The following is a 10,021-nucleotide window of genomic DNA, read 5'->3' as shown; positions in this document are numbered from 1 at the left end:
CTGCCCCAGCCTCTCTCCTACTCTGGCTGGCTTTCTCACTAGGGAGGGGGATTCCAGAGGGTCAGGGCATCCTAGCCTTCAGGCTAATAAGGGACTTTCCATCCAACTCCTCCCATCCCCTCTCCTTCCCTTCCCTCAGGCATATCACTGGCAGCAGTTCCTAGGCTGCATCCCTCTGACAACCTGCTGGCTCAGCTTTTCCCCACTTCAGGTTTCCAATAGACTCTTCACAAAGAGCAACTCTCAGGGTGCCTGGGTGGCTCAGTCAGTCAAGTGAGTAAGGCATCAGACTTTGCTTCAGGTCATGATCTCAGCGTTTGTGGGTTTGAGCCCCACATCAAGCTGTCTTCTGTCAGTGCAGAGCCCACTTTGGGTCCTCTCTCTCCCTCTCTCTCGGCCCCTCCCCCATGTTCTCTCTCTCAAAAATAAATAACCTTAAAAAAAAAGGCAACTCTCACCTAGGAATACTTTCCTAGTCCTGTTGAAACATAAAATCATATTTCTAAAGGGCCATTAAGGTGAATTTAAGATAAATTTCATTGTAATAATCACATGGCAGAATTCAGAAGTTCTTGTTTTTCTTAAAGCTGTAAGATTAAATTCCCTCCAATAGTAAAAATTCAGCATGATTAATACTTTACCTTTAGAGTAATGAGAAATGATTTCAGAAGAACACAATTCTCTAAAGGAAACTATATTCAAAAAATATTTCTGTTTGGGGCACCTGGGCAGCTCAGTAGGTTAAGTATCCAACTTCGGCTCAGGTCATGATCTCATGGTTCGTGGGTTTGAGCCCTGTGTTGAGCCCTGTGCTGACAGCTCAGAGCCTGGAGCCTGCTTTGGATGCTGTATTTCCCTCTTTCTCTGCCCCTCCCCTGCTCGCCCTCTCTTTATCTCTCTCAAAAATAATTATTAAAAATATATGTTTATACATTTCACAATTTCAAAAAATCCATTTCTAATGTAGGTCAAACTACACATAGTTGACATTTCAATTTTAAGTAAATAAAATTATTTTGATGCTCTTAAAGAAAGATTTGAAAGTAATCTGCTACTTGGTTCATTATTTTTTTCAAATACCTTTAGAAAGTATTTCTTAGTAGTAGCCCAGGTTAGAGACTTTATTAATCATTTTGTATAAAATAACATCAGTAATTGCCATAGAATAGCCAGATTATTGACACACATAGAAACCGACTCTTTCTAAAATTACATAATCATTAAAACATGTTTACAAAGCTATACAATGATACAGAACATTATCTACCCCATCAGGTAAAAGAAAAGCCAACAAAAAAACCGTATGTATGACATAAATATTACCATGGTAAAATGCAGAATATACATGTGACTTTTTTCTTTCTACCCTTCTGTATTTCTTTTTTTTTTTTTTAAGTAAGTTCCATGCCCAGCAGGGAGCCCAATGAACTCATGACCTGCACTGAGGTCAAGAGTCTGACATTTAACTAACTGAACCACCCAGATGCCCCCTACTTTTCTGTATTTTAAAAGTTTTTTTGAATGTGAATACTTTAATACAAATATTCAGAAGAAATTGATCCATTTCAGACATAAGAATTACAGCCGACCCTTCAACAACACAGGTGTGAGCAGCACAAGTTCACTTACATATGATTGTTTTAGGTAAATACAGCACAGTATTGTAAATGTACTTTCTCTTCCTTATGATTTTCATAGTAACTTTTTTCTCTAGCTTACTGTACTGTAATAAAACAGTATGTAATACATATATAAAATATGTGTTAATTGCTTGTTTGTATTATCAGTAAGACTTCTGGTCAACCAGTAGGCTATTAAAGTTTTAGGGAGTCATAAATTATACATGGAGTTTTGACTGTGCTGGGGGTCGGCATCCCTAACACAAGGGTGAAATGTAGTAGCTTTCTTATCTCAAGAGTAATGTAGACAGTGCCATACATTTCTTAAAAACAGGTCTCTATGCAGGTAATCCTTTGAAGGGAGAGAAGATTGCATGAGCCTCTTCCCTGAAGGCCTTGATTCTGTCTCAATCACTATTGTGTCTACTGGAGCACCCATAATGTGTCTTTCACATAGTAGGTACTCAATATATACTGGCTGAATTTTTAAAACGTTGATAAGGAGATTCTTAAAATATACCTTATTTTAAATTATCCAGCATCTTTCTTTTGCAAAATTTAATTTTTTTTAATGTTTATTTATTTTTGAGACAGAGAGAGACACAGCATGAGCAGGGAAGGGGCAGAGAGAGAGGGAGACACAGAATGTGAAGCAGGCTCCAGGTTCTGAGCTGTCAGCACAGAGCCCAACGCGGGGCTTGAACTCACGAACCGTGAGATCATGACCTGAGCCGAAGTCGGACGCTTAACTGACTGAGCCACCCAGGCTCCCTTTTGCAAAATTTGTAAGCTCATAGCTCTTTAAAAATTTTTCCTCTTTAAAAGTGATAAAATAGATGAAAGTTAATAATTGGTTCAAGTTTAAAGCCAAAGCTATAACACAAAAGATGTGAGAACTGTCTTGAGACCAGCTGAAGCTTCTGCCAAGGTGAGAAGATGGGAGTCTTGGGCCCTTTTGATGGAGACTGGCATGGACAGATCTCTGAGCCAATTTTCTCTGTGAATGGAAACTATGATACCTATACCTTATAGAGTTCTTCTGAGGAGTGACATACATATGATAAAGTACCATACACATATTAGTTATTTTTCCTTATTATTACCGTCTGATTCTGAACATGTTAAGGGAGATTAATCAGAACAGTGTTTACTAATGGAAATAAACTACTAATGTCATTTGGAATTTTATTTTTTTTAAATTATTTTTAACGTTTATTTATTTTTGAGACAGAGAGAGACAGAGCATGAACAGGGGAGGGGCAGAGAGAGAGGGAGACACAGAATCCGAAACAGGCTCCAGGCTCTGAGCGGTCAGCACAGAGCCTGACGCGGGACTCGAACTCACAGACCGTGAGATCATGCCCTGAGCCAAAGTCGGACGCTTAACCGACCGAGCCACCCAGGCGCCCCTGTCATTTGGAATTTTAAACAGCTATATGATCTCATTTGACATCACTGAATATCAATTTCCTCAAGTGTAATAAAAGAGTTAATCAGATTTGCTCTAAAATCCTTCCAGCTATAAAATCCTATGACTCTAATTCCTTCATTCATTGCTTGAATTTATGAGGTAGGGGTAGGAGCTGAAGTAGGAGAGGGTTGGAAGGATTTTTTGAAATTAAACATATACAAATCATAGAAAAGTCTTCCTTTACCTAGTGTGATTTTTCTTAATACAAAGAAGCACCAATTACCCTGACTTCATTCACCATCACTTCCCACACCCACACATTTTTAAAAATAGCCGGACTACAAAATAGTTTGAGAGTATATATTTACAGGCACAGTAGTTAGTAGATGACTTATGAAATTTTCTATGGAAGAACTTAATTGTCTCCAATACTGTCTGGCATGAGATTTGGGTTATAAATAGCAAAAGAAAAGAGGCTCATATACCTTACACCTGAGGTGACATCGCATACAGAAAACAGGGACAAAAAAAAGTCTTATTCAGAGTTCAACCTTGAAATCAGGTTACAAGACCTCCACACCACTCCATGTAGAAATGGGAAACTTAATTTGAAATAGCTCACTGCATCTCAAAATCAAAGACACTTTCAGCAGAGATTACTGCAAGTTAATGATTGACTTACACTGTTTGGGGCTATCAGCAGTTTAGTTGTTCACATAAGGATTTTCTAGATTTCCAACAAAATAACTACACTCATAAGCTAAAATCATACTTCTATTCAAAATACAGTTATTGAAAAACTCATGTTATAATTTCATCCTATTATATTAGCCTAATTAATATGTACTCACAGCAGATTTGTGCTAAATTTGAACCACTAGGGATGGGTGATGAGGGAAATACAGTATAAGTGGCCCTAATTTCATTTGTAGATTTTAGCATTAAGAATGGAAGTAAAAAAGCTTAGGTCAACCAAACAGGACAGCCACAGAAGCAACAGTGAGGAGCCACCAACTTCTGTTTTGCTCCTCTTGCATTTGGGGAGGAGAATCTGAGAAGGCATGGGATGATTTCCATTCGCTTCTAAATGCCCAGGTTCTGTTTCTGTCTAATTCTAAGAAAATTTAATATGGTAGTAATCTAGAATGTACAAATGGGAAACTTTTGATGAACAGTGGAGCGAAGTAAAAATTTCCATGGTTACAGGAAAGGGTAAAATGAAAATGAACAAACGAGAAAGAAAAGTTCCTTTTCTCCCTTTCTGTTCTAGAAGGATAATTTATTAGTGATTCTTCAAAAGTCTGAACAATGTTATTGTCATGTAGTGACAGAAAAAAATCTTTCGTTTTCTTTGCTTTACTAATGGAGATCTAATCAAACCTGTGAAGACTGGGGCCATTTAAAAATAAATTAATTTCTTCAAATCAAAACTTTATCATTTAGATTAGTTCAATAATTTTTAAACTGGGTGTTTTTCATAAATGCTGCTAAATAATGTACCTTTCTACAGAGACTAGGATAGAGAGAGACTTCAGGGAATTATAAAACGAATTTTCAGAAAGTTTAAGGATAAAAGTGACCATATATGTTAGATTTATCTGGGAACATCACAATTTCAGTGATTCTGTCCCAATACAATTGCAAATTATTAAGAAATATATTCAGACCTGTGAACTGACCAAGAAGTCATTGGAGATGATTTAATAAGCAGCATCCAAAAAAATCCCAAATTCCCTAAAGAATTAACCTTAGTTTTACATTCTATGCAACAAAAGTACCACAATTTTACCTAAATTATCTACTAAGAAATGAAGACTTATATATAAGGAGAGTAATTTGAACCCACTTTAGACAATAACTAGTGAAACTACCCTAATTTAGAGGTTTTGAAAACATTAATTGAAAAGAAACCTACCATGTTGGTTGGTATTCTAGAGCCTGAAGGTCCTAACTTTTCTTATTTTTTCTTTCTAAAGCATTTCTTAAAATTGCCTCTGGTATTTTTTAAATGTGCTCAGAAGTCCTAGGGCTCTGGCAGTTTTTTAACTAATAAAATAAACATAGCAATTGAGTACCTGCAGTTCTGCTAACAGTATTGTTTGTATTCTAAGCCCCATCCACAAAGGCTACAGTGAAAAATATCCAGTATAAACAAATATCACTTAGATACCAGTGGCATCTCAAAGCAGTACACCCAAGTCTCAAAATGCAAAAGGGAGAAATTTTCCACTCCCAAGGCGAATAACTTCCTGGTGAACCTCATGTCAGGCAAAAGAGAGAGAAATCGCCTCCGTTAGTGTGACGTTGGGGAGGAGGTATGGGTGTGAAGCAAATCAGTAATTCTCTTTCTTCAATTTTTCACCACCGTTTTCTCTCCACATATCTTTTCTCTGTCTCTCTCCTTTATATTTCTTGTGTTTAGCTGTTCTCTTATCTTCTTCCATCCCCAATTCCAACAGAAAAGATAACTTTGTCCTTTAATCTTGCTGCTTAACATCAGTCCCTAAACTTCATACAATACACACACACACACACACACACACACACACACACACACACACACGTAAACACTACTGACATTTTCAAAATAATGCACAAATTAGGGCAAGAAGAGAAAATGAAGCAGGCTGGGGTTAGACTGGGGAAAAAACAATTCGCCACTTGTATTTACAATGCCCAAGTTTCCAGCAGAGAGAGAAGTTAAAAACTCTGCAGGAGGAAAGAAGCTGGAGTCCTAAGAAATGCTAGGAGGAGGTAAGGTATATAGGTTCATGCAACCCTGAGAATCACAATGAGCCAGTACAGCCCACCTCAGCTGAAACCCATGGCACTGGTCACTTCTCATGCAATGATCACTTCCCAGGACTGAGGAGTGTCTCCTAAGTTTGGCTCTTGATTCTGCCCAAGGCTTACAATTGAGAACGCAAGACATATTGCTAATTAGGACTAGGTTGAGCTAAGTCTCTGACCCTTTCCATGTAGACTCATCTTCCGAAAACTCTTTCAGATCTTCCTGTTGATTCTTAGCACTACTGCTAAGTTATCCACTCTGCCTACCCTTACCATTCTCCCCTCATTTAAGGCCCACCATTAAATAAAACTCTGTGTCTTAGTTGTCTCAATTGTACAATAATAATAACTATAATTATATAGTGATAGCTATAACTATAGAGTCAAGATAATTAAATAAACTAATATTTTTAAAGTATTTAGAACAGGGTTTGATAAATGAAAGAGTAATATAAAAATTTGTTTAGTAAAATGAAAATAAAATATCTGTGAATACATATATATGGATTCAAATGACAAAAAGCGCTGTATGATGATAAAATAGACTTCAAACAGAAAAGAAGAGCAAATGTGTTGATTTTGTCAGTATGTGTCATTAATCCAGGAGAACTGCCAGGAAAGATAACCCAAGGAACCATGCTTTATCTAAACATTTTGTATTTAACCAAATCTGGCCTGGTCCTGAGACACTTAATTGCCAAGGAAGAAATCAATCTACCTGTTGAAACCAGTTTACAAAATGCAAGTATTAGAGTTTACCGTTAGCCTGAGATACCCTATGTCTGACTATTCAGGTACATTGCATTGCAGCATTGCAATTCAGCACTGCAGTCATTTGCATCCTTTATGCATTATTTAGATAATATTCCTTAAGAGGCTTCATTGTATATTCTAAAAAAGGATAGAATTTGAAGTTAAATGTTTGGGCTAAGGCAAAAGAACTTATTTTCCTTTGGAAGTGGGGCTATAATGAGATGAAAAGGACAGCGTAAGTTGTAAAACTAGAAACAGAAAAAGGCAGGGAAAAAAAAGGACACTGTGGAAGGAGAGACAATGAAGAGAAAATAAGGTCAGTTTCACGAGATGAGACTGTTTACCATACTTATAATATGTGAATAAATAAAGGATATCATGACATCAAAACTTAGAAAACAGGGAACAGAACACATCTCAAATATGGAGCTACACAGGTGAAAAGTGTAAGATGACCTCATGAAAATAAAAACTATGGTTTAAACTTTATCTTCTCTATTTAAAAACAGCTTTTAAGATAAAAATATTTTGCAAACCATGTCTAGAATCTCAAAGATAAGCTAGCAAACACAGGAAATTATACATTTTTATTTTTCTATTAACATTTAGCAAAAAGTGTAGCTACTTTTTCATGATCATTAGAAATATTAATTTAGAAACATGTAAGACAGTGAACCATATTAAAAATTATTTCCACAGACTGATTTCATAAATTTAATACCCAGAAATTTGTAAACAATTCCGCAGAAGTTCTCTAGGTGATAGTAATAAAATGTTAAGCTTTAAAAAGAAACATATTTGACATTTTTTTAAACAAGTACATCCTTCATAATAAAGTTAAATTCCACTCACAGCGATTCAAGGAATATAATTAAGAGTTTACTATGAAAACAAATCCTTTGAGTCCTTGTTTAATAATTGAGAAGTATTCGTACTGATAGTTTTAGTTTACATAAATGGACTTGAAAGATTTTCAAAACTTTATTATGTTAAAAATATGTAGTGTTGAGGTGCTAAGCTTCTCTAAATTTTAGCAGCATACCTCAAACTTCTGCCAGAAGAAAAGTATGCTTCCACTAAGCAAGAAATTTCCATTACTCCTATATTAAGGAGCCACACCCCATACAACTAATGACAGGAAGGCATTTCAATTCAAACCTCTAACACTATCCAGTCTGAAGCAAAGTTAAAAAAAAGATGCAAAAATAAAACACAACTCATATTTCCAAAGAAGAAAGGAAACTCTTGCTAAATAAGTAACAATTATACTGAAGAATTTATATGCTAAGCACGATTGAATGTAAAAACACCAGAGCAGTCAACCATAGCTTTAGCACTTTGAGTATGATTAACAGAATGAACTTTCAAAGGTCAATTAAATGTCATCACATTTTAAAGAGATACTCTTCTTAAATCTGGTCAATGTATAATGGCACCTTATAACTTTGGGATACCCTTCTTAATTTAAGTGTAATGTGCATATGATACACACACACACATACACACACACAGACACGCAGACTTACAACATGTATTACTATGGAAAGTAATCTAGTGTCTATCCTACAGTTTGACTATTTTAACGTTTTTCAACTTATGAAAGGATTAAGAAGAAAATATAACTGTATTTTATATATAGCACTACTCAATGAAGATGAAATGCAAAGTAAATTTTAAATGCTAAGATTTATGGTTTATTCAATAGCTGACCTTATTTATTCCCTCATAGGAAGTCATTCACAAAATGACTCTTTATTATCCTTAATGCATCATCCTGCTACCTAATTCACCCCCATTAACCTTCCCTGAATGCTTGTGGTTAAAAAGCTTAACAAAAAAGGTAGACAGCTTTCAAAAATTGCCATGTGTAGCATCAGAAATCTGTGGGATAGAACAAGTCCTGAAGGAACTGAGTGCCCATTCCTGACCTTTTTATCCAAGAACTCAAGAGCCCCAATCCTATCCGACATTAGGAAGGTCAAGTTGTCCCAAAGCCTCAGAATAAGAAGGAACCATCGACATCATCTGCCCCAAACTCTTAACGTTAACAGCTCAGAAAATGTTAAACCACAAAGGTAAAGCAATCTGGGTTGGCTCCCACAGCTCTTTAGTAGACATCAAGTCTTCTAAAACTGACTTAGTCTAGTGTTTTCTTCTACTTATCAAATTTATGCTATATTTTTTCTCCATTAGGACGTTAATACCAGGTTATAATTGACCAAATAGCTGTGGCTACCATTGGAATTCAGAGCAAGATGTAATCTTTAAGGAATTAATGATCTAGGAAGGCTCCAAGGAGGAGTTAGAAACTCAAGAATGGGTAGAATCTGAGCGGTTCGAGGAGGCATCACTAATAAGGGAAGCAATATGGGCTAAGGCCGGTGGTTAAGTGTTCCATGTTCCAGGAACTATGTGGAGAATATATTCAGAGTAGGATAGGACACTGGTTTTAAGGTCACCATATAAGCCAAGCAGAGGAGGCTCCATTTGATATGGGTACAAATAGAAAGTGGTGAAAGGTTTTCAATTTTAGGAAAATAAAAAAAAAAATAATGTGAAGATAGCAAAGAATAGCCTTGCAAGATTTGAGGGGCCTTGTAGGAGTCTGTCTACTAATGTTAATATTTTACAGGACTGTTTGTAAGGGGAAAGTAAGCTAATGAGAGACAAAGTACTTTGGAAAGTACATGAGCTCTAGAAAGTAAAGGTATTTTTCAAAGTCAGGGGTAGTGGCCTGTCTGATCACATCGCCATGTCTTGACGGCATACACTTCTCTGACAAGGCAAATTTGGAGATGGATTCTGGATCTATTCCTTTGGGGTCAGAGATAGAAATCTCTGCCCTTCAATAATTCCAAAGGCTAGATTCCAAGAGGAGACAGTTGCTACCCTTAAGCCATTGCAAGGTTGAGGATCACAGAGCCTAAAATCCAAAACCAAGATTAACATTTTGAGGCAGACAACATAATCAATGTTTCTCAAAGTGAATCAGAAAAGTATTTAAGTACTAAATAAAGGGGTATAAAAAGGGAGGGGGTAGAGGAGACAGCACCTGAGCCAGGGTGATACATGAGGAAACCCAGGTTATTAGCTGGACTGCAGTCTACTCCTTCCCTTGTCCCTTTCCCCTCTGCTCAATAATTACTATATAGTGGTATGACCTTCCCTTGTATCCAGAGTGACTTATCTCCTCCTGTGTTGTCTTCCTCTCTTATCCCTCTTCTACAGCAACTCTCCAGGGCTAGAAAAGAAATTTTTAAAAAATTACTATAATAAATTAAAAGTACATATATGGAGTATGTACTGAGTGAAAATTATTATCTGTCACTAATTTGTGTATTACATAATTACCAAAACAACTCCTATGAGGCGGATACTATTATCCTCACTTTCCAAGTAAGGAAACTAAAGCATAGAGGGTAGGTAGAGGGTACAGCTCAAAGTCACC

General features: G+C 36.4%; 1 protein-coding gene across 1 annotated transcript in view; it reads right to left on the bottom strand.

The window, feature by feature from the left end:
* Window positions 1–5,352: 5,352 nt before the first annotated feature.
* Window positions 5,353–10,021, bottom strand: part of LOC113598552 (translation initiation factor IF-2-like) — a 31,335-nt gene continuing 26,666 nt past the window's right edge. Inside the window, exon 5 of the mRNA XM_053223363.1 lies at window positions 5,353–9,814. The gene's annotated coding sequence lies outside the window, so the exon portion shown is untranslated. The remainder of the gene's footprint in view (window positions 9,815–10,021) is intronic.

This window comes from Acinonyx jubatus, chromosome B2 (assembly GCF_027475565.1).
Source record: "Acinonyx jubatus isolate Ajub_Pintada_27869175 chromosome B2, VMU_Ajub_asm_v1.0, whole genome shotgun sequence".
Taxonomy (NCBI): Eukaryota; Metazoa; Chordata; class Mammalia; order Carnivora; family Felidae; genus Acinonyx; species Acinonyx jubatus.
Note: the sequence above shows the minus strand (reverse complement) of the source record. Positions and strands in the feature narration are given on the sequence as shown.